This window comes from Triticum dicoccoides, chromosome 7A (assembly GCF_002162155.2).
Source record: "Triticum dicoccoides isolate Atlit2015 ecotype Zavitan chromosome 7A, WEW_v2.0, whole genome shotgun sequence".
Taxonomy (NCBI): Eukaryota; Viridiplantae; Streptophyta; class Magnoliopsida; order Poales; family Poaceae; genus Triticum; species Triticum dicoccoides.
This window is the reverse complement of record NC_041392.1, coordinates 110,169,970-110,193,494: the sequence shown is the minus strand read 5'-3', so window position 1 is coordinate 110,193,494 and position 23,525 is coordinate 110,169,970. Positions and strand designations below refer to the sequence as shown.

The 23,525-nt window shown below is 46.2% G+C and overlaps 1 long non-coding RNA gene across 1 annotated transcript; it reads left to right on the top strand.

Annotated features, from left to right (window-relative positions):
* The first annotated feature begins 4,240 nt into the window (after window positions 1-4,240).
* On the top strand, window positions 4,241-4,822 carry LOC119329627. The gene is made up of 3 exons (XR_005159627.1): window positions 4,241-4,390; window positions 4,526-4,614; window positions 4,707-4,822. It is a non-coding gene; the product is annotated as an uncharacterized LOC119329627 (long non-coding RNA).
* The last annotated feature ends 18,703 nt before the right edge of the window (window positions 4,823-23,525 follow it).

The window sequence follows — 23,525 nt, the reverse complement described above, 5'->3', positions numbered from 1 at the left end:
AATTCGGCGGTGAGCTAATCTTACGTCGATCTTTCTCGTCATATCATTTCTCCTTGAACAACAAACTTGATTTCAAGTTTGTGCCGTACCCATGGTTCCAATAACCTTTTGCTTCATCATTCCTTTGACTTGATGTCATTGCTGACTGATTACGTCTTCATGAAACCTGTTGACAAATGTGTCGTGATCATAATCAACATTCTGAGCGTTTCCAGGATATCAATCGAATTCATGATGAGAAATACCATCCTTGCCCCTCGATGATTTATGTTATCAACAACAACTTTATTGCCCTCCCTCCGACACAAAATTGTTCATGTTTTGTGTTGTGCCTAGAGGGCCTTTCTATCCAACTTATGTTATGATTCTACCTTGGAGTATTACTGACTGGTATGTTAAGAATGTTGTGAGAATTTCACCACCTCTTAAGAGATTCTTGATGCAGTGATGCTCCTCGCCATCACCATTCTATCTTGGCCCCCCGTGTTGAGTGAACTCTGTTGTGAGAATTTAACATCTCTAGCAACCCTATTGTTTCAAAGTGAATGGTCGATAATTTTGTTATCAAATCACCATTCTAACATTGATCATGCTACCTAAGCCCATATTTCAGGTGCACCTTCAACCAATGTTTAACTATGTATGTTTTCCTCGAGCATACCTCATTATATCATTTGTTCTGACAAATGTTATCTCCTTGTTCACATAAGTGTGGAAATCCATTTTTCGAAAATCTCAATGAATTGTCGCTGAGTCAATCAGCCATCTCCTCACCTCTCCTTGATTTAATGATGAACTCTTGTTTTGGGACTTGCTTCCATAGTTCAATTCCCGAGAATCTTACAATGTCATCTCGACATTTTCTGCCGCACCTTTTCTTCTCAAGCATCCTGAGTCTGAGATATCCTGACACCAATTAGATCTGAAACCCGGTCAGATATGATGGTTGGAACATTTTCCAAGAGTCATGACGTTGGCCCTTATATGACCCGGTAAGGTGATGTCATGCCTAACACACCTGGCCGGAGGGCTTGTTGTTATAGTTTCCTTTTTAGCATGGTTAACCATTCTTCCATGAGGGAATTGTAAGAGTTATTCTAGAAGTTGTTCCTGATGAATCCTTTGTGTATCCAAGTCTGACGTTTGCTTGAAGACCATGTCAATGCTATCTCTCGAAGCATGTGTGCGGTACTCCGATTTTCAATAAGAACATTTGAAGCACAATGCTAAAATTTTCTTTATCATTTATCCTAACACCGTTGTATGGGTAATATCATGAGATTCCTCCCCTTACCTAAATGGTTTTCTACTTTCTATCCTGTCATGGGTATCATGCTCCGCTTGTCCTTGGGAAGGATATACCCCCGAAATATGTGTGTATACACACTTTCCTTTCCATTGTTCTGTTTAAACCTGATAAATCACTTTTCCTTCCCATTGGTTTGTTTAAACCTTCTTGTGATCTATATTATATAAGCAGTAATATTTCCCTGCTTATGTAAACACCTCCTTGTACCACTCTGTCAGTAAGACCTTGTTACTTTTGTTGATGACATTTCGGTAACCACCGATGGACGAGAACTTTGCCTATTGGTCCGCCTCGTTCAACGAGCAGGAAAATGGTTCTCTTCGTCCCTCGCCCTTGGTACCGATGTTGTTGCCGACATAACTGACAGGCTATCCTCTGACATGCCTTGCCTACATGATCGTGCAAGACATCACCGCTTTCCTACTTTTAACCCACATGGTGGGCCCATAACCCACAGATCCACATGATCGAAACCTGACTCTCCTGTAAGCTCCCATGTTCCTAAAGTTATTCATCACGCATGACCTCGTAAGTAATTCACGAGACACCTTCCGAGAGATCATCAATTCTGGTATGAAACACAACACTTATTCATGTTGCTCTTAACCCCTTTCACACTCTGTTTCAGGCAACGAACGATTGTCTATGCGCTTGAAACTTCTTGTGGTTCCTTCTTACTTGTCTCTCGATGTGTTTTATTTGTTCAACTCTAGAGATACTCATGTGTTCATTCCTGGGATAACCCCAAATGAGTTCCCCTTATACCATTCTATCGTTTTAGAGTAGCCCCTTACCTATTTGTAAGTACGGCGATATTTTCCGAAGAAAGGAGGTCGACTTCATCATGATTACCTGGAGCAGAGGAATAAAGGTATCAACATAATGAATTGACGTCTTCGAAAAGAGCAACCAACACCGAGAAGACTTGTTAGAATTTCTTAACCAAATCCCTCCCCCTTACCCCCGCTCCTAAATCTCGGGACGAGATTTCTTGTAGTGGAGGAGAATTGTGACGCCCGGATAATTAAGCTATAGTAATCCTTCCTAATGATGCCATGTCATTGCAGTTAGTTTGCTAAACCTCACTTTGATCCAAACCCGATTCGAACTCAAATTTAAAATAAAGACAAACTATTATTTCTTAATACGGTAAAACAAAAATGTTCGGTGGGTTGCAAATATTCACTAACAATTTGTCATGAAACAATTAACATTTTTCGAATTATAAAATTGCCCTTGGATATTAAAATAGTGGACCAGCAACACCTTTTTCACTTAATTATAAACTCAAACTTGTTGTGGCAATGCAAAATAATGCATACCAATTATGTGGCAAATAAATTGTAAGTAATTATGATGGTGAAATCAACATTTAATAAAATATTTATATGACCTAAAACAATTAACACAGGGGCCAAAACAATATTTTAACCACTCTTAAAATTATAAAAATTCCAACGCTTTTCAAATGCCTCCCGCAGTTATATATTGCAATGTTATTTATGGGACTAGTTACATATTTTATAAAATCCAAATAGTGGCTAAAGGAATCTCTCCCTGATAATAAAGCACGGATTGGGTCTCCGGGTTCACCGTCGTGCTGTTTTTCCGAAAACCTCCCTTTGATTTTTAATAATTGATCCCGCAGTCCACCCGTGGAAAAAATGTTTTGGATTTCTGCCCCACGCGTGGACACGCTTGACAAAAAAAAACCACCCCCGAGTCAATCGACCATGCCTCGCACCCCCATCTGGATCCGCCGCCTCCCCACCGCCGGCCCGCATCGTCCGTCGCGCCCTCCTCCCCGTGTCTCCGAGTCCTCCGCGTGCAGCTTGCCGATGTCGAGGCCCAGGCCGCCGCGCTCCGGGATCGCGCCGGCCGTCTCGAGCGCGTGCCGCCGACTGCGACGGGCTGGTCGGCACACTCCGCGCTGCCACTGGCAACAGGTGGTAGGACGAGGAGAGGGTGGTGGAGACAGCGAAGGAGCTGGTAGGAGGAGGAGGAGAGGAAGGTGGAGGCGGCAGAGGAGCCAGTAGGAGTACGAGAGGGAGGTGGAGGCGGCGGAGGAGGGGACGGGGATGACGGGGACAGATCGGACTACACACTGGAGGACGAGGGCATCACACCGCCTACCGATTCCTTCTTCCTCGCGTCCCGGTTACATGGCCGTCGCTGCAGTCGCCCAACATCGACCACCTTGCCCCGATTAGCTCTTGGATACGCGGACGACCGGATGTGCTCCAGCGCGGCCGCCTATGGGCTGGTCCCACGGTTCGTGCTTTCCTCATGGTCATGGAGCTATCTCTTATTAAATCTGATTGTATCCCTGTTTGTGGTGATTGGGTTGGTGTAGATGAATCGACAACTAAGCTCGGGGACGTGATATGGTGCTCGGTGTAGGTGGCCATGGTGGACCTGAAGCTGGCTTAGATAAGCGATGGGGTCAGTGTTGTGCTCCTCCCGTTCTCATTAACCAAATAGTGCAGACTGTGGCTGCATGACTGGTGTATATATCCACTTGGATGACCAAAATAAAACTAATAGCAAGAACCAGATATAGTGCTAAGTTATAGTTCGTCAACAGATCCATATTAGTTCACAGATTCTCACAACAAATCTGTACATTCAGAATGACCACCAAAATCCAGCAGTACAATTAACTAGATTGGAGGAATTTATTTGATCAATATGTGCACATGAAACAATAAATTAACCCGCGTGAACTATATTTGAGTTAAGAAAAAACTGTTTGATATTCTTTTTATGCTGCAGATCGAGCGGCGGCGCTCCCGATCTGATCGGGAGCAGGACGACGACGGCGAGCACATGGCGGACGAGAGGAGCAGGAGGGGAGGCGCAGAGGCGGGGCCATATGCGTCGGACGCGCGCGTTCGCCCGCAGTCAACACGGACACAACGGCCGTCCATGGCGGCTCGGGTCGATGTAGGAGGACGAGGGGAGGAGCTCGCGAGGCCCGACACCGGTAATGGAGCGGAGGCGGCTGGATCTGGCGATTCTGGAGGGGCTGGCGACGAGCGGCTCCATGGGCGGCGACCTGCGGGGTTCAAGCGGCGGCTGAAGGTTTGTCAGATATACTTCCATTTTATGCATGGGTTGATCCCTCCCTGGATACTGTCAAGGTTTGCATTTCAATGGAGCATTGCATCATTTTGCTTTAATTATTTAAACTGCCTAAATGGTACAAGTTGAGTGTAGGTATGAGCGATCTGGTTTCCTCTTTTGTTGTTCTATACGAGGATGATCCAGATGCCTTTTGGTGTTTTGAGATGCTACTGAGAAGGATGGTAATTTGTATCTATGTCAAACCATACTGGCATACGTTAGGTTGGTATTTTTGCATGACTTAATGCATGATATAAATTCTGTTGCATCTCAGCGTGAAAATTTCCACCTCGAGGGACCGACAGGAGTTATGAAGCGGTTGGAAGCATTGTGGAAGATCATGGAATTGACATATACGGAACTAATAAACTGGTAAGGATCAAACAGGCAAATGGAGTCCTAATTTTCTATTGGAAGTTCACATGACATGGTTCTATGTTTGATGCTTCAACAGACTGCGTATGCCTCAAGATTTGAGGTGTGAGTGTGCGACTTGATTTTCTGTGTTGTTACAGTTAATCGGTAATGGATAAATCAAATTTTGTTATGTAGATTGGTAAAACTAATTAAGTTAATTTTTTCTTATTTATGGGTTATAATTTATTACTCCAAAAGCAGATTTGTGTATGTTAAATAGATTTTCATAGGGATATAAGACTAGAAGTGTGGATGTTTGTCAATTTTCAGAGGGAAATAAGCAACATAATAGACATAAAAACATGGCTGCTTTGGGAAATTTTGGATGTTACCCATGGCTCATGCATGATGGTAGTTGTTGCGAAGATCATCTTATCTATCCATCATGAATCATCCCAGCACAATAAATTGTCTATTTAGTTCATCACAAACACCAGTATCACGGGGATAATGGAGGTAAATCAAAGCTCAATGCTGAACCCTTGGTATATCCTCCATGTTATGTTAGGACAAGAAAACAACCCAAGGGGCACCAAACCATTTATGCTCCGCTAGCTTCAGATTTTTTGTTTTTGCATAATTAAGATGACAAGTTTGCAGACATACGATACTAGCTAGCTAATTTTAATCCTATTACAATGTTATAGATAGCTTCATTACAAAGTATATGGTCTGATTTTATATTATAGAGTGTGTGTATGAGAACTGATTCAGAGTATGTTGGTCATTTGCGTTCTCAAGCTTTTTGTTGTATGATTTCTATGGGAGAGAATGATACACGAGCCAGTAATAATAATAATACAACTAAAGTTTGTGAACATATCATTACAAAATGGTTGGCTAGATAATGTTCACATTCTACTATATATGATCATTTTCTTTGTAGCTATACACTTATTTAGAATACTGTACAATTTTATCTATAGATCATTTTGTTAGGAATGATAGTAAAACAAGGAATGTTTTTCTACTTGTTGATCTTCTATCCCCTATCCACTCCGTTTCACTCATGTTCCCACTTTCAAAGAACGGACGTGGATCTGTGGGGTCTTGAACATGTTTTGATGTTTATTGGGGGCATTTGGATTTTTTTTTCTCCCGTTGCAACGCACGGGCATGTGTGCTAGTTACAATATAAAAAAGAAAGAAAATAGCAAAATAAAAGAGAAAAGAATAAAACCTAATGTGCACTGGACCTAAGTGCACAGTGTACATCCGGCCTAGCCCAGCCGCACCTCTCCTTCCACCTCCTGCTACAGGAGGCAGGGAGTGCGTGGTGGCCATCCAACCGCCATGGCCGATGGCTGGGTGACGTGCTGGCCATCCCACGGCCCTTCCTAGGGTTAAAGACGTCGTCCGCGACCTCCAGCCGAACCCAAGCCACATCCCCCCTCTCCATCGTCTCCCACCTTCGCCCTCGAGCTCGCCTGCGCGCATCCATGGCCGCGCCGTCAACGTGCGTGTGGCCAACGGCCGCCGATTGCCGTCCCGCGCTATCCGTGGGATCCATCACGTCGTGCTCGTCCTCTCCCGCTACTCCGTTCGCATCGGGAGGCCCCAAGATGACGCCATGATCACCTTCTTCACCGCCACAGCCTCGCGCCACCGTCGTCGATTCGCTCGGTCCCGACCATCCCAGACTACCCTGAGCACCTCCCCGAACTCGCGGTGAGCCCATTCACCGGTTCCCCCTCTTTTTCCCCTCGGTTTGTCGTCGTAACCGCCTTAGCAGAACACCTGCATCTCGCTGCTCGTGGCCGCGCCCGCGCACGCGTTCTTCCTCCCGCTGCTCCCCGTTGTCGCGCCCATGTCATGCCCTTCGCGCCCGCGACGCCTCGCCACACACGCGCCTCGCCGCGCCTATGCATCCCGTGCGCTCGCGCGCCGCTCTGCGCGCTGCTGCTTGGCCGCCGCCGCCGTTCGCCTTGCTGCTCGTTGTTCTGCTGCTGCTGCTGGCCGCGCCAGCCGCGCCGCCCCCTTCTTGTCGCGGCTAGGAGCAGCTCCTGCTGGCGGCGCTACCCGCTCGCCCGGCTCTCCGCGTGGCCTGCTGGCCCTGGCCGCCGACGCACCGTCGGGTCCGGCCGCTCGCGGCACCTGGCCTTCGTGCGTGCATGCGCATAGCCGCGCTAGGGCTGGCCTTTGTGGCTCTGCCAGCGGGCCCCCAACCATCCAAAATTAAGGGGCTAATCCCCTATTAGCCGCTAACAGCCCCCTAATCACCCACTGACTACTAGGCCCCTCTCCCTAATTACCTAACAAAACTAACCCATTGTCAAGTTAATGTGCCCCTAACACATGGGCCCCACGTCTTTAATCAATCTCCTTTTAAAATAACCCTAAGTTTAAGCCCACTACCTATGACAGGTGGGGCCACCCTCCACTATTCCACTGGATAAGGGTTGACCGGTCAGCTGCTGACTCAGCAACTTGGCCCCATTGTCAGCCACACACATACACTGCTGGGTACCTCGCTGTGTACCCATAGTATTTTATCCTTTTAATTTCAAATTAAATTTGAATCCAGTAATTTCAGAAAATGTTTAAACTTTGAAAATTCATATAAAATAACCATACCTCGGATGAAAATACTTTGTGCATGAAAGTTGCTCAGAACGACGAGACGGATCGGAATACGTGGTCCGTTCGTTCGCCACATGTCCCTAGCATAGCGAACATGCAACTTTTCCCCTCCGGTTCATCTGCCCGAAAATGCGAAACACCAGGAATACTTTCCCGGATGTTTCCCCCCTTCGCCGGTAGCACCTAATACTACGTTAGGTTATCCTTAGTACCGCGTATTGCCATGTTATGCTTTGTGATGTTTTGATTGCTCTGTTATTTATTGTGTTCCCCCTCTGTTACCTCTTTCCGGTAGACCCCGAGACTGCCGGTGACCCCCCCTGATCGACTACGTTGTTGACGACTCCTTCTTGCCAGAGCAACCAGGTAAGTCCCCCCCCCTTGATCACCAGATATCGCCTATTCTTCTCTTTACTGCTTGCATTAGAGTAGTGTAGCATGTTACTGCTTTCCGTTAATCCTATTCTGATGCATATCATGTCTTTGCTACTACTGTTGTTACCTTTACCTGCAATCCTAAATGCTTAGTATAGGATGCTAGTATTCCATTAGTGGCCCTACATTCTTGTCCGTTTGTCATGCTATACTATCGGGCCGTGATCACTAGGGAGGTGATCACGGGTATATATTATATATCTTATACATGATACATGTGATGACTAAAGACGGGTCGGCTCGTAGAGTACCCACGAGTGATTCACGGATTGGGGGCTGAAAGGACCCTTGTCCAGACGGCCCTCTGGGTGGATCTTTGTGGCGGAGCGACAGGGCAGGTTGAGACCACCTAGGAGAGAGGTGGGCCTGACCCTGGTCGGCGTCCGCGGTTACTTCTAAATAACACGCTTAACGAGATCTTGGTATTTGATTTGAGTCTGGCCATTGGCCTATACGCACTAACCAACTACGTGGGAACAGTTATGGGCACTCGACGTCGTGGTATCAACCGAAGCCTTCGTGACGTCAGCGACTGAGCGGCGCGTGCCAGATTGGACTAGAACGCCTGCTCTTATATTAGGGAGGCTAGGTCTGTTTTCGGCCGCCCTCGCAACGTGTAGGTGTGCAATGGGCGATGGGCTACTGACCTCTCTGTTGTACCTAGGTAGGGCTGCGACGTGTTTGAGGGAGTCCTGGATTAGGGGGTCCTCGGACCGCCGGACTATATACCTTGGCCGGACTGTTGGACTATGAAGACACAAGATTGGAGACTTCATCCCGTGTCCGGATGGGCCTCTCCTTTGCGTGGAAGGCAAGCTTGGCGATTCGGATATGCAGATCTCCTTCCTTGTAACCGAGTCTGTGTAACTGCTACCTCTTGAGCACTGCATTGGATTTCCCCGAAGAGGAGAGGATGATGCAGCAAACTAGCGTAAGTATTTCCCTCAGTTTTTGAGAACCAAGGTATCAATCCAGTAGGAGGCTACGCGCGAGTCCCTTGTACCTACACAAAACAATAGCTCAACGCAACCAACACGCTTAGGGGTTGTCAATCCCTTCACGGTCACTTACGAAAGTGAGATCTGATAGAGATGATAGATAACATTTTTGGTATTTTTGGTATAGAGATGCAAAGTAAAAAGTAAAGGCAAAGTAAAAGCAAAGCAATAATAAAGTGATGGAGATTGATATGATGAAAAGGAGACCCTGGGGCCATAGGTTTCACTAGTGGCTTCTCTCAAGAGCATAAGTATTCTACGGTGGGTGAACAAATTACTGTTGAGCAATTGACAGAATTGAGCATAGTTATGAGAATATCTAGGTATGATCATGTATATAGGCATCACGTCCGAGACTAGTAGACCGACTCCTGCCTCCATCTACTACTATTACTCCACTCATCGACCGCTATCCAGCATGCATCTAGAGTATTAAGTTAAAAACAGAGTAACACGTTAAGCAAGATGACATGATGTAGAGGGATAGTTTCATGCAATATGATAAAAACCCCATCTTGTTATCCTCGATGGCAACAATACAATACGTGCCTTGCTGCCCCTTCTATCACTGGGGAAGGACACCGCAAGATTGAACCCAAAGCTAAGCACTTCTCCCATGGCAAGAAAAACCAATCTAGTAGGCCAAACCAAACTGATAATTCGAAGAGACTTGCAAAGATAACTAATCATACATAAAAGAATTCAGAGAAGATTCAAATATTATTCATAGATAGACTTGATCATAAACCCACAATTCATCGGTCTCAACAAACACACCGGAAAAAGAAGATTACATCGAATAGATCTCCACGAGAGAGGGGGAGAACATTGTATTGAGATCCAAAAAGAGAGAAGAAGCCATCTAGCTACTAACTATGGACCCGTAGGTCTAAAGTAAACTACTCACACTTCATCGGAGGGGCTTGGATGATGATGTAGAAGCCCTCCGTGATCGATTCCCCTTCCGGCGGAGCTCCGGAACAGGCCCCAAATGGATCTCCTGGATACAGAAAGTTGCGGTGGTGGAATTAGGTTTTTGGCTCCGTCCCCGATCGTTTGGGGGTACGTAGGTATATATAGGAGGAAGGAGTACGTCGGTGGAGCTTCGAGGGGCCCACGAGGCAGGGGGCGCGCCCTAGGGGGGGCGCCCTCCACCCTCGTGACCGCCTCGTGGCTTTCTTGACGGAGCGTCCAAGTCTCTTGGGTCTTATCTGATAAGAAAATCACGCCCCCGAAGGTTTCATTCCATTTGGACTCAGTTTGATATTCTGTTTCTCCGAAACACTGAAATTGGCAAAAAATAGCAATTCTGGGCTGGGCCTCCGGTTAATAGGTTAGTCCCAACAATAATATAAAAGTGGAAAATAATGCCCAATATGGTCCAAAATAGCAGATAATATAGCATGGAGCAATCAAAAATTATAGATACGTTGGGGACGTATCAAGCATCCCCAAGCTTAATTCCTGCTCGTCCTCGAGTAGGTAAATGATAAAAAGAGAATTTTTGATGCGGAGTGCTACTTGGCATAATTTTAATGTAATTCTTCTTAATTGTGGTATGAATATTCAGATCCGAAAGATTCAAGATAAAAGTTCATATTGACATAAAAATGATAATACTTCAAGCATACTAACTAAGCAATTATGTCTTCTCAAAATAACATGGCCAAAGAAAGTTCATCCCTACAAAATCATATAGTTTAGTCATGTCTCATTTTCATCACACAAGAATGCTCTCATCATGCACAACCCCGATGACAAGCCAAGAAATTGTTTCATACTTTAGTAATCTCAAACCTATAAACGTTCACGCAATATATGAGCGCGAGCCATGGACATAGCACTATGGGTGGAATAGAATATAATGAGGGGGGTTATGTGGAGAAGACAAAAAAGGAGAAAGTCTCACATCAACAAGGCTAATCAATGGGCTATGGAGATGCCCACCGATTGATGTTAATGCAAGGAGTAGGGATTGCCATGCAACGGATGCACTAGAGCTATAAATGTATGAAAGCTCAACAAAAGAAACTAGTGGGTGCGCATCCAACTTGCTTGCTCACGAAGACCTAGGGCACTTGAGGAGGCCCATTGCTGGAATATACAAGCCAAGTTCTATAATGAAAAATTCCCACTAGTATATGAAAGTGATAACATGAGAGACTCTCTACTATGAAGATCATGGTGCTACTTTGAAGCACAAGTGTGGTAAAAGGATAGTAACATTGTCCCTTCTCTCTTTTTCTCTCATTTTTTTGGGCCTTCTCTTTTTATGGCCTTTATTTTTTTATTCCTCACTTGGGACAATGCTCTAATAATGATGATCATCACACTTCTATTTATTTACAACTCAATGATTACAACTCGATACTAGAACAAAGATGACTCTATATGAATGCCTCCGGCGGTGTACCGGGATATGCAATGAACCAAGAGTGACATGTATGAAAGAATTATGAACAGTGGCTTTTCCACAAATACTATGTCAACTACATGATCATGCTAAGTAATATGACAATGATGAATGTGTCATGATGAACGGAATGATGGAAAGTTGCATGGCAATATATCTCGGAATGGCTTTGGAAATGCCATAATAGGTAGGTATGGTGGCTGTTTTGAGGAAGATATAAGGAGGTTTATGTGTGAAAGAGCGTATCATATCATGGGGTTTGGATGCACCGGCGAAGTTTGCGCCAACTCTCAATGTGAGAAAGGGCAATGCACGGTACCGAAGAGGCTAGCAAGGATGGAAGGGTGAGAGTGTGTATAATCCATGGACTCAACATTAGTCATAAAGAACTCACATACTTATTGCAAAAATCTACAAGTCATCAAAAACCTCAGCACTACGCGCATGCTCCTAGGGGGATAGATTGGTAGGAAAAGACCATCGCTCGTCCCCGACCGCCACTCATAAGGAAGACAATCAAATAACACCTCATGTTTCAAATTTGTTGCATAACGTTTACCATACGTGCATGCTACGGGACTTGCAAAATTCAACACAAGTATTTCTCAATTTCACAACTACTCAACTAGCTTGACTTTGATATTATTACCTCCATATCTCAAAACAATCATCAAGCATCAAACTTTTCTTAGTATTCAACACACTCATAAGAAAGTTTTATTATTAATCTTGCATACCAAGCATATTAGGATTTTAAGCAAATTACCATGCTATTAAGACTCTAAAAATAATCTAAGTGAAGCATTAGAGATCAATAGTTTCTATAAAACGAATCCACCACCGTGCTCTAAAAGATATAAGTGAAGCACTAGAGCAAAATTATAGAGCTCAAAAGATATAAGTGAAGCACATAGAGTATTCTAACGAATTCCAAATTATGTATAGCTCTCTCAAAAGGTGTGTACAGCAAGGATGATTGTGGTAGACTAACAAGCAAAGACTCAAATCATAAAAGACGCTCCAAGCAAAACACATATCATGTGGTGAATAAAAATATAGCTCCAAGTAAAGTTACCGATAGAAGTAGACGAAAGAGGGGATGCCTTCCGGGGCATCCCCAAGCTTTGGCTTTTAGGTGTCCTTAGATTATCTTGGGGGTTACATGGGCATCCCCAATCTTAGGCCCTTGCCACTCCTTGTTCCATAATCGATCAAATCTTTACCCAAAACTTGAAAACTTCACAACACAAAACTTAAAGTAGAAAATCTCGTGAGCTCCGTTAGCGAAAGAAAACAAAAGATCACTTCAAGGTAATGTAATGAACTCATTATTTATTTATATTGGTGTTAAACCTACTGTATTCCATCTTCTCTATGTATCATAAACTATTTTACTAGCCATAGATTCATCAAAATAAGGAAACAACACACGAAAAACAGAATCTGTCAAAAACAGAACAATCTGTAGTAATCTGTAGCTAGCGCAAGATCTGGAACCCCAAAAATTCTAAAATAAATTTCTGGACGTGAGGAATTTATCTATTAAACATATTCAAAAAGAATGAACTAAATATTACTTTCCAAATAAAAATTACAGCAGTTCTCGTGAGCGCTAAAGTTTCTGTTTTTTACATCAAGTTCAACAAGACTTTCCCCAAGTCTTCCCAACGGTTCTACTTGGCACAAACACTAATTAAATACAAAAGAACACAACCAAAACAGAGGCTAGATAAATTATTTATTACTAAACAGTAGCAAAAAGCAAGGAATAAAAATAAAATTGGGTTGCCTCCCAACAAGCGCTATCGTTTAACGCCCCTACCTAGGCATAACAAGCAAGAATAGATGTAGGTATTGCCATCTTTGGTATGTAATCCATAAGTGGCTCCCATGATAGATTCATATGGAAATTTTATTTTCTTTCTAGGGAAGTGTTCCATGCCCTTTTTAATGGAAATTAAAATCTAATATTCCCTTCCTTCATATCAATAATTGCACCAACCGTTCTAAGGAAAGGTCTACCGAGAATAATAGGGCAAGAAGGATTACAATCTATATCAAGAACGATAAAATCTATGGGCACATAATTCGTATTTGCAACAATAAGAACATCATTAATTCTTCCCATAGGTTTCTTAATAGTGGAATCTGCAAGATGCAAGTTTAGAGAGCAATCATCAAAATCACGGAAATCTAGCAAATCACACAAAGTTTTGGGAATAGTAGAGACACTAGCACCCAAATCACACAATTCATAAAACTCATAATATTTAATTTTAATTTTAATATTAGGTTCCCACTCATCATAAAGTTTTCTAGGGATAGAAACTTTCAACTCAAGTTTTTCTTCATAAGTTTGCATCAAGGCATCAACGATATGTTCGGTAAGGGCTTTATTTTGACTATAATTAAGCATGAGGAGAATTTAGCACGGATTGCAACAAGGAAATACAATCAAATAAAGAGCAATTTTCATAATTAAATTCCTTGAAATCCAATATAGTGGGTTTAGCAACATCTAAGGTTTTATTTCTTTTAATCCCACTTTTATCAATTTCGCCATCAAGATCTAAATACTCCGATTTTTTGGAACTCCTTCTAGGTAAAGGTGGATCATATTCAGTCCCATCATTATCAAGATTAATATTGCAAAACAAAGATTTATTAGAGGACACATCAATAACTTTTAGATCTTCATCATTATTTTCATAGGAACTAGAAGAACACGCTTTAATAAAGGCATCTTTCATAGCACGCGTCCTAGCGGTTCTTTCCTTGCACTCATCAATGGAAATTCTCATGGCTTTGAGAGACTCATTGATATCATGCTTAGGAGGAATAGATCTATGCTTTAAAAAATCAACATCAAGAGAAATTATATCAACGTTCCTAGCCAAATCATCAATCTTAAGCAATTTTTCGTCAATCATAGCATTAAAATTCTTTTGCGAAGAAATAAATTCTTTAATATTAGATTCAAATCAGAGGGCATCTTATTATAATTTCCATAAGAAGTGTTGTAGGAATTACCATAATTATTAGAAGGATTACTAGGATAAGGCCTAGGATTAAAATTTCCTCTATACGCGTTGTTACCAAAATTATTCCTACCAACAAAATTCACATCCATAGATTCGTTATTATTCTCAATCAAAGTAGACAAGGGCATATCATTAGGATCAGAAGAAACACTCTTATTAGCAAATAATTTCATAAGTTCATCCATCTTTTCACTCAAAACATTAATTTCTTCTATCGCATGAACTTTTTTATTAGTGGATCTTTCAGTGTGGCTGTCGGTGTCAAAACCGGCGGATCTCGGGTAGGGGGTCCCGAACTGTGCGTCTAAGGCGGATGGTAACAGGAGGCAGGGGACATGATGTTTACCCAGGTTCGGGCCCTCTTGATGGAGGTAATACCCTACGTCCTGCTTGATTGTTCTTGATAATATGAGTAGTACAAGAGTTGATCTACCACGAGATCGAAGAGGCTAAACCCTAGAAGCTAGCCTATGGTATGATTGTTGTTGTTGGTCCTACGGACTAAACCCTCCGGTTTATATAGACACCGGAGGGGGCTAGGGTTACACAGAGTCGGTTACAAGGAATGAGATCTACATATCTGTATTGCCAAGCTTGCCTTCCACGCCAAGGAGAGTCCCATCCGGACACGGGACGAAGTCTTCAATCTTATATCTTCATAGTCCAACAGTCCGGCCAAAGAATATAGTCTGGCTGTCCGGATACCCCCTAATCCAGGACTCACTCAGTAGCCCCTGAACTAGGCTTCAATGACGATGAGTCCGGCGCACAGATTGTCTTCGGCATTGCAAGGCGTGTTCCTCCTCCGAATACTTCATAGAAGATTTTGAACACGGGGATCGTGTCCGGCTCTGCAAAACAAGTTCCACATACAACCGTAGAGAGAATAATATTTTCACAAATCTAATCTGCCGACACATTCCGAAGTGTGGCATCACACCACGGCCAGGTCACCATTCGAATCATTTTTCACAACCAACCTCAGCGTGTTTCGCGAGGCGGTTTCCTTGGCACATCTTGTTGAAGCAGAGATCGTGTCCCCTTATTACGGGATTCCCATCAATACGGACGTGGGTAATCCAACTGCGCCATCAATTACGACGCTTGGGGGATAAGAAAGTTTTACCAGGCTGGTGGGGGCGCATAGTTTAGTCCGCCCTTATAAAGGGATAAGGGTTCGCCTTTTTCTACCCACGCCTTCTTCCTCGCTCATCCATTCTCGCGCACTCGAGCTCCAGCGCCCAAGTCCACATCCTTCTCCTCAACCCTCTCCAAACATGTCCGGAGCAGGAGGCAAGTGGATGGTCTCCTCCGTCACGGAGGGAGACATCAAAAAGCTGTGCGGGGCCGGATACTTAGCCGCGGATATTGTGCACCGACTGCCAGTCGCGGGGCAGATCGTCCCTACCCCGGAACCTCACAAAAGGGTGGTTTTCCTCACCCACTTCGTCCGCGGACTGGGGTTTCCCCTCCATCCATTCGTCTGCGGCCTTATGTTCTATTATGGGCTGGACTTCCATGATCTGGCCCTGAATTTCATCCTCAACATCTCGACGTTCATCGTCATGTGCGAGGCTTTCCTCCGCATCCGGCCCCCTTCGGCCTGTGGCTGAAGACCTTCAATGTCAAACCGAAGGTAGTAGGCAGTCAACAAGCGAAATGCGGCGGAGCCATGGTGGGCAAAATGCCCAACGTTACATGGCTCGAGGGCTCCTACGTGGAGACCATAAAGGGGTGGCAATCGGGGTGGTTCTACATCACCAAGCCGCGCGACACCAACTGGTTTGCGGCCCCCGAGTTTCGATCCGAAATCCCCACGCGGCTCACTTCCTGGAAGGAGAAGGGCCTGTCCTGGGGCTCATCGGTGGAGCTGGACGGACTCCAGAAGTGTATCCGGAACATGATAGGCAAGAAACTCAAGCTTGTCAACATAGTCCAGGTCATGCTCTTCCCCCGGATCCTCCCGTGTCAACAACGGGCTTTCAACTTATGGGAGTTCGACCCGGCCCAGCACCAGACTCTGCGCGAGCTCTTCGACACGACGCATAAGGATGTCTGGAAGGTGCTGTTCAAGGGCGCCAAGGTCCCCCCTCCCTTTACCGAGGACCGCGGGCTAAGCGCGGCGCGCCCTGCGAATCTGGTAAGTTCTGTACATCTCGTAGGGTATTTATTTTCCATAGTTTGACCATGTGCGGGATCTGAGCTCCCATGCCTTTGACAGGACTGGGTGGAGACATTGGAGCAGATTGACTGTCCGGCCCCTCTGCCCGAAGACCCTGCAGACGCTCTCCTGACGGAGATGCGGACTCCGGCTGCTTATGGGGTGCCGAAGAAGAAGATCAAGAACAAGGCCACGGGAACCCGAAAGAGTTCCCGGCGCCAGGTGGTATCGAACTCATTGTTCGATAACTCCGAGAAGCACTCCTCCCGTAAAAACGAGGAGGAGGAAGATGAAGATTCTCCCCCTCCAGCCTGGTGAGACAAGAAAAGGAAGGCCGCCCCAACCGGGGAGGCTGAAGGGTCCAAGAAGGGAAGGACTCTCCTTCGGACTGTTCCACCATCGCCGCCGACAGCGAAGATGAGTGGTTACTCAGGGCCAAGCCCCTGGTGAAGTCGTAAGTATTCGGATACCAGAGTAACTCATAGCATACTTTTATTGCACTGCTTCTCCTAACGTCGAATATGATCATGCAGTCCGCCCCGAGCCCGTATTGACGTATCCTCGTCGGACGGTTCCTTGGACTCGTCGGATATGAATAGTGATACACTTCCAACCGCCTCCTCTCCTTGCCCTACGGACAATGTCGAGATACTGTCTCAAGGGGCACCGAGCCGGGGGGAGATAGTCCCGGAGGCGCCTCAAGGCGACCTCCCGGACTCCAGGCGCAAAGGGAGCAAGACGCCCAAGGGCTCCAAGTTCGGCCCTCAGCCGAACACCGCGCCGGAACCTCCAGTGGTTCTGGACTACGGCAGGCGGCCCCCTTCCAAGAGGGGCAAGCCGCCTGTGCCGGTGACCTCTGTCTATCCAGAGGCATCGGACAACCTGCTGGGAGCGCTTCACGGCGCTTCCATCGACGAAGAGCACCACACTATTATGAGTGCGGTGATCAAGAAGGTTCAGTCCGCCAAGAGCGGACTGACTGAAGCCTGTGCCAGCCCTCTAACAGGCTTTGAGGTAAGTGTTTAAAATATAGGAAAATATTACCACATAGACAGTAGCCCCTGATGCTCTGTTTGGTGTTCACAAAGAAAAGCCGAATAGAGGATCAAATAATATCTGCAGGAGTCTAATATAAGTATGTCTGTATGCCTATGCAGGCTTCGCTGCTGACCTCTGCCGCACTGATTGCGGAGGTCGCCGCATTGAAGCAGAACCTCGAGCGGTCCGAGATAGAGCTCGGCCTTACCAAGAGGCAGCTCGAGGAGAACAAAGGTAAGTAATACCTTGTCTATAAAAAAGATGTGGTTGCAAAATGATAGGATCGTCAGGGATGTGCTAGGGCCACGACCGAAGTGGCGACCCTGAAGGAAGCGCTGTCCGAGGCCGAAAACAAAGCGGCCGAGGAGCGCACCGAGCGGGAGAAACAGGAGGCACGGGTGGGCGAGGTGTGGCAAGAGTTCCAGGCTCTCGTGAAGAAGCACGAGACTTTGGAGCTTGACTCGAAGACGCGAGAGTCCGAGCTTGCCGTGGCCCTCGAGAGCACAAAGTGTGCCAAGGATGAAGCCCAAAAGGCCCTCCAGGAAATTGAGGCGATGAGGAAGATAGCGGCGGGTAAGGCATTCATTATGCAAAGCAAGCATGTGAAAGTAGATTACTTGTTACTTACCCGAGTCCGGAGCTCTCCAGGAGCATTCGCAGATTTGCCCCGCAGCGTGTCAGATGCCGCAAAGTACTACCAGGCCGAGGAGGGAAGCTCGACGGAGAAGTTGTTCTGGTATCAGTATACTAGGACCGAACACCTGATGCCTGTGAGCGACCAGCTGAAGCAACTGGTTGAGCTGCACGAGGCGGCTGAACAGGCCATGAGGGGCCTTATAGTCCGGATGTGGTCTGGCGACTCCCTTCCCAACAGCTACTTCGGCCTGGTGAGGTGGCTTGTGAATGCCTGCCCACTGCTGGAAGTCATAAAGCGGTCTCTCTGCATCGAAGGTGCACGCCGGGCTTTTGCCCGTGCAAAGGTGCACTGGGCCAAGATGGACACCGAGAAGCTGGTGAAGGAGGGGCCGCCGCAGGGCAAGGAGCATCGCCACCCTGAAATGTATTATGAGGGTGTCCTGAAGGGTGCCCATCTTGTGGCGGACGAGTGTGCAAAAGATGTAATTTTTGAATGAACTTGCTCGTGTGATCCTGTATTATGAAAACTTGTTCATGTGCGTTATGCAACGCTTGTTTGAATTTAAAATATTACCTTCTGTGCGGCTGTTTATCAAATCTGAGAGATGGCCAGTCGTCGGCTTCTGCCCCCATGCCACAAGTGCTGGGGTGTTTGGGATAAATATGAGCACTCTTTTTCCCATTGTTGGGTCCTTCGAGGGAGGTGCTCAGCACAACGAACAAGGCAATCGGACTATAATTATTTATCACTCTCACTTAGCCATAGAAGTCTACAATTTTAAATTTTGGCGAAGCCCCTAGTATTCGGAAGGCCGAATTCGGGGCGCTATACATGCCTAAGCCGGACAAAGCCGACTCCTCGCCCTAAGTGGCATAAGTCTTTAGGGACTCGAGACCTCTCGAACAGCGACCAGATCTCGCCTTATCATGACAATCAGTTTTAGCTTTCTCTACTGAGGTGCCTGCCTAGATGAATCGAGGCACAATCGCAGTAGTTCTCCTAGTGCTACCTTAGACGATATAGCGGAACGTAAGGTACCAAAACATGGGAGCCGGGCAAACCCAACTATTGACCCAAGACATGATTCAGAGTTGATGCATATAATGCTATAAGTTCGGGGTGCCGCACTGTCGAAAGTGTTCGGACTTCTCACGCCGTATTGTGGGGTACGCTTAAGCCCCTAGCGTATTGGCCGTACCAGGGTGTACGGGTGCTGAATGTCATGAATGAACATATAAATAAAAAAGAATAGAAAATACGGTAATAGTCGAGTGCTATGCATTGTGTATTCAAAAAGGTGCGTCGAAGCAGAATGATACAAGTAGTGCGATAAGCAAAAAGTAGGACTATTTGACATGTCCCCTCCAAGGGCAAGCTGAGGAATGGTATTTAAAGCAGGTATTTCACTCGTTATCAGAGACCACCTGGGAATTCCATGATGCGGCGTAGCATTCTGCCTCCTTGGTTGTTGTATCGTGTGTCCGGAAATCGTACTGCCAGACGGGGTTTCCAGAGAGTAAAGTCCTAAAAGAGAGAAAAAATAATAAGGCGGGAAGCCCCTAGTGCGGTTGAGCCGCGTTTTGGGGCGTGCCGTAGTCGTGCCCCCACCTATGCCCATGGTATTTTCAATGCGTAATTATGTACGCGTGGCATGGATTTCGCCGTTTGGCTGGGATTGGGGTGGGGGCCGCATTGCTATGCAAGCTCGGAACGTGCCAGGTGGTCTTATTGCAGATTACTCTGGGCGCGCTTGATGGTGTCCGGGTGTTTAATCACCGAACTGGTGGATTGCTTGAAGAGGCTGCTTTGTGCTTCTGCTGCGAGGGCCGCAGTGTGCTCCTCCGTGCGGAGAGAGCACTCTGTGTTTCCATTGACTGTGATGACCCCCCGAGGTCCTGGCATCTTGAGCTTGAGGTATGCATAATGCGGTACTGTTGGAAATATGCCCTAGAGGCAATAATAAAATGGTTATTATTATATATTTCCTTGTTCATGATAATTGTCTATTGTTCATGCTATAATTGTGTTATCCGGAAATCATAATACATGTGTGAATACATAAACCACAACATGTCCCTAGTAAGCCTCTAATTGACTAGCTCGTTGATCAACAGATAGCCATGGTTTCCTAACTATGGACATTAGATGTCATTGATAACGGGATCACATCATTAGAAGAATGATGTGATGGACAAGACCCAATCTTAAGCATAGCACAAGATCGTGTAGTTCGTCTGCTAGAGCTTTTCTAATGTCAAGTATATTTTCCTTAGACCATGAGATTGTGCAACTCCGGGATACTGTAGGAATACTTTGGGTGTGCCAAACGTCACAACATAACTGGGTGACTATAAAGGTGCACTACGGGTATCTCCGAAAGTGTCTGTTGGGTTGGCACGAATCGAGACTGGGATTTGTCACTCCGCATGACGGAGAGGTATCTCTGGGCCCACTTGGTAAAACATCATCGTAATGAGCTCAATGTGAGTAAGGGTTGGTCACGGGATGATGTGTTACGGAACGAGTAAAGTGACTTGCCAGTAACGAGATTGAACGAGGTATTGGGATACCGACGATCGAATCTCGGGCAAGTAACGTACCGATTGACAAAGGGAATTGAATACGGGATTGATTGAATCCTTGACATCGTGGTTCATCCGATGAGATCATCGTGGAATATGTGGGAGCCAACATGGGTATCCAGATCCCGCTGTTGGCTATTGGCCGGAGAGTTGTCTCGGTCATGTCTGCATGGTTCCCGAACCCGTAGGGTCTACACACTTAAGGTTCGGTGACGCTAGGGTTGTAGAGATATTAGTATGTGGTAACCCGAAAGTTGTTCGGAGTCCCGGATGAGATCCTGTACGTCACGAGGAGTTCCAGAATGGTCCAGAGGTAAAGATTTGTACATAGGAAGTCGAGTTCAGCCACCGAGAAAGTTTCGGGGTCATCGGTATTGTACCGGACCACCGGAAGGATCCCGGGGGTCCACCGGGTGGGGCCACCTATCCCGAAGGGCCCCATGGGCTGAAGTGGAAAGGGAACCAGCCACTGGTGGGCTGGGGCGCCCCCCATGGGCCTCCCCCTGCGCCTAGGGTTAGAAACCCTGGGGGTGGGGGCGCCTCCACCTGGCTTGGGGGCCAAGCCACCCCCTTGGCCGCTGTCCCCATCTAGATGGGATCTAGAGGGGCCGGCGCCCCCTGGCCCATATATATAGTGGAGGGGAGGGAGGGCAGCCGCACCCAAGTCCCTGGCGCCTCCCTCTCCCCCCGTGACACCTCTCCCTCTCGTTGGTGCTTGGGGAAGCCCTACCGAGATCCCGCTGATTCCACCACCATGCCGTCATGCTGCTGGATCTCCATCAACCTCTCCTCTCCCCTTGCTGGATCAAGAAGGAGGAGACGTCTCTCCCAACCATACGTGTGTTGAACGCGGAGGTGCCGTCCGTTCGGCGCTCGGTCATCGGTGATTTGGATCACGACGAGTACGACTACATCAACCCCGTTCTCTTGAACGCTTCCGCTCGTGATCAACTAGGGTATGTAGATGCAATCCCCTCTCCCTCATTTCTAGATGACTCCATGGATTGATCTTGGTGATGCATAGAAAATTTTAAAATTCTGCTACGTTCCCCAACAGTGGCATCATGAGCTAGGTCTATGCGTAGTTTCTTTGCACGAGTAGAACACAAGTTGTTGTGGGCGTTGATTTTTGTCAATTTACTTGCTGTTACTAGTCTTATCTTGATTCGGTGGCATCATGGGATGAAGCGGCCCGGACCGACCTTACATGTACGTTTACGTGAGACTGGTTCCATCGACTGACATGCACTAGCTGCATAAGGTGGCTAGCGGGTGTCTGTCTCTCCCACTTTAGTCGGATCGGATTCGATGAAAAGGGTCCTTATGAAGGGTAAATAGAAATTGGCATATCACGTTGTGGTTTTGGCGTAGGTAAGAAACGTTCTTGCTAGAAACCTATAGCAGCCATGTAAAAACTTGCAACAACAATTAGAGGACGTCTAACTTGTTTTTGCAGCATGTGCCATGTGATGTGATATGGCCAAAAGGATGTGATGAATGATATATGTGATGTATGAGATTGATCATGTTCTTGTAATAGGAATCACGACTTGAATGTCGATGATGTATGAGATTGATCATGTTCTTGATGTGATCGGGTGTGATAGGTTCTAACGTTCGCATACAACGGGTGTAAGCCAGATTTACACACGCAATACACTTAGGTTGACTTGACGAGCCTAGCATGTACAGACATGGCCTCGGAACACGGAAGACCGAAAGGTCGAACATGAGTCGTATAGAAGATACGATCAACATGAAAATGTTCACCGATGATGACTAGTCCGTCTCACGTGATGATCGGACACGGCCTAGTTGACTCGGATCATGTATCACTTAGATGACTAGAGGGATGTCTATCTGAGTGGGAGTTCATTAATAATTTGATTTGATGAACTTAATTATCATGAACATAGTCTAAAATCTTTGCAATATGTCTTGTAGATCAAATGGCCCACGCTAATGTTGCCCTCAACTTCAACGCGTTCCTAGAGAAAACCAAGCTGAAAGACAATGGCAGCAACTACACGGACTGGGTCCGTAACCTGAGGATTATCCTCATAGCTGCCAGGAAAGTATATGTCCTTGATGCACCGCTAGGTGAAGCACCTGTTTTCCCTGTGGAACAAGATGTTATGAACGCTTGGCAGACACGTAGTGATGATTACTCCCTGGTTCAGTGCGGCATGGTTTACAGCTTAGAACCGGGGCTCCAAAAGCGTTTTGAGCAACACGGAGCATATGAGATGTTCCAAGAGCTGAAAATGGTTTTCCAAGCTCACGCCCGGGTCGAGAGATATGAAGTCTCCGACAAGTTATACAGTTGTAAGATGGAGGAGAACAGTTCTGTCAGCGAGCACATACTCAAAATGTCTGGGCTGCATAACCGCTTGTCTTAGCTAGGAGTTAATCTCCCGGATGATGCGGTCATTGACATAATTCTTCAGTCGCTCCCACCTAGCTACAAGAGCTTTGTGTTGAACTTCAATATGCAGGGGATGGAAAAGACCATTCCCGAGGTATATTCAATGCTGAAATCAGCGGAGGTGGAAATCAAAAAGGAACATCAAGTGTTGATGGTGAATAAAACCACTAAGTTCAAGAAAGGCAAGGGTAAAAAGAACTTCAAGAAGGACGGCAAGGGAGTTGCCGCGCCCGGTAAGCAAGCTGTCGGGAAGAAGTCAAAGAATGGACCCAAGCCTGAGACTGAGTGCCTTTATTGCAAGGGAAACGGTCACTGGAAGCGGAACTGCCCCAAGTAATTAGTGCAAAAGAAGGCCGGCAATACCAA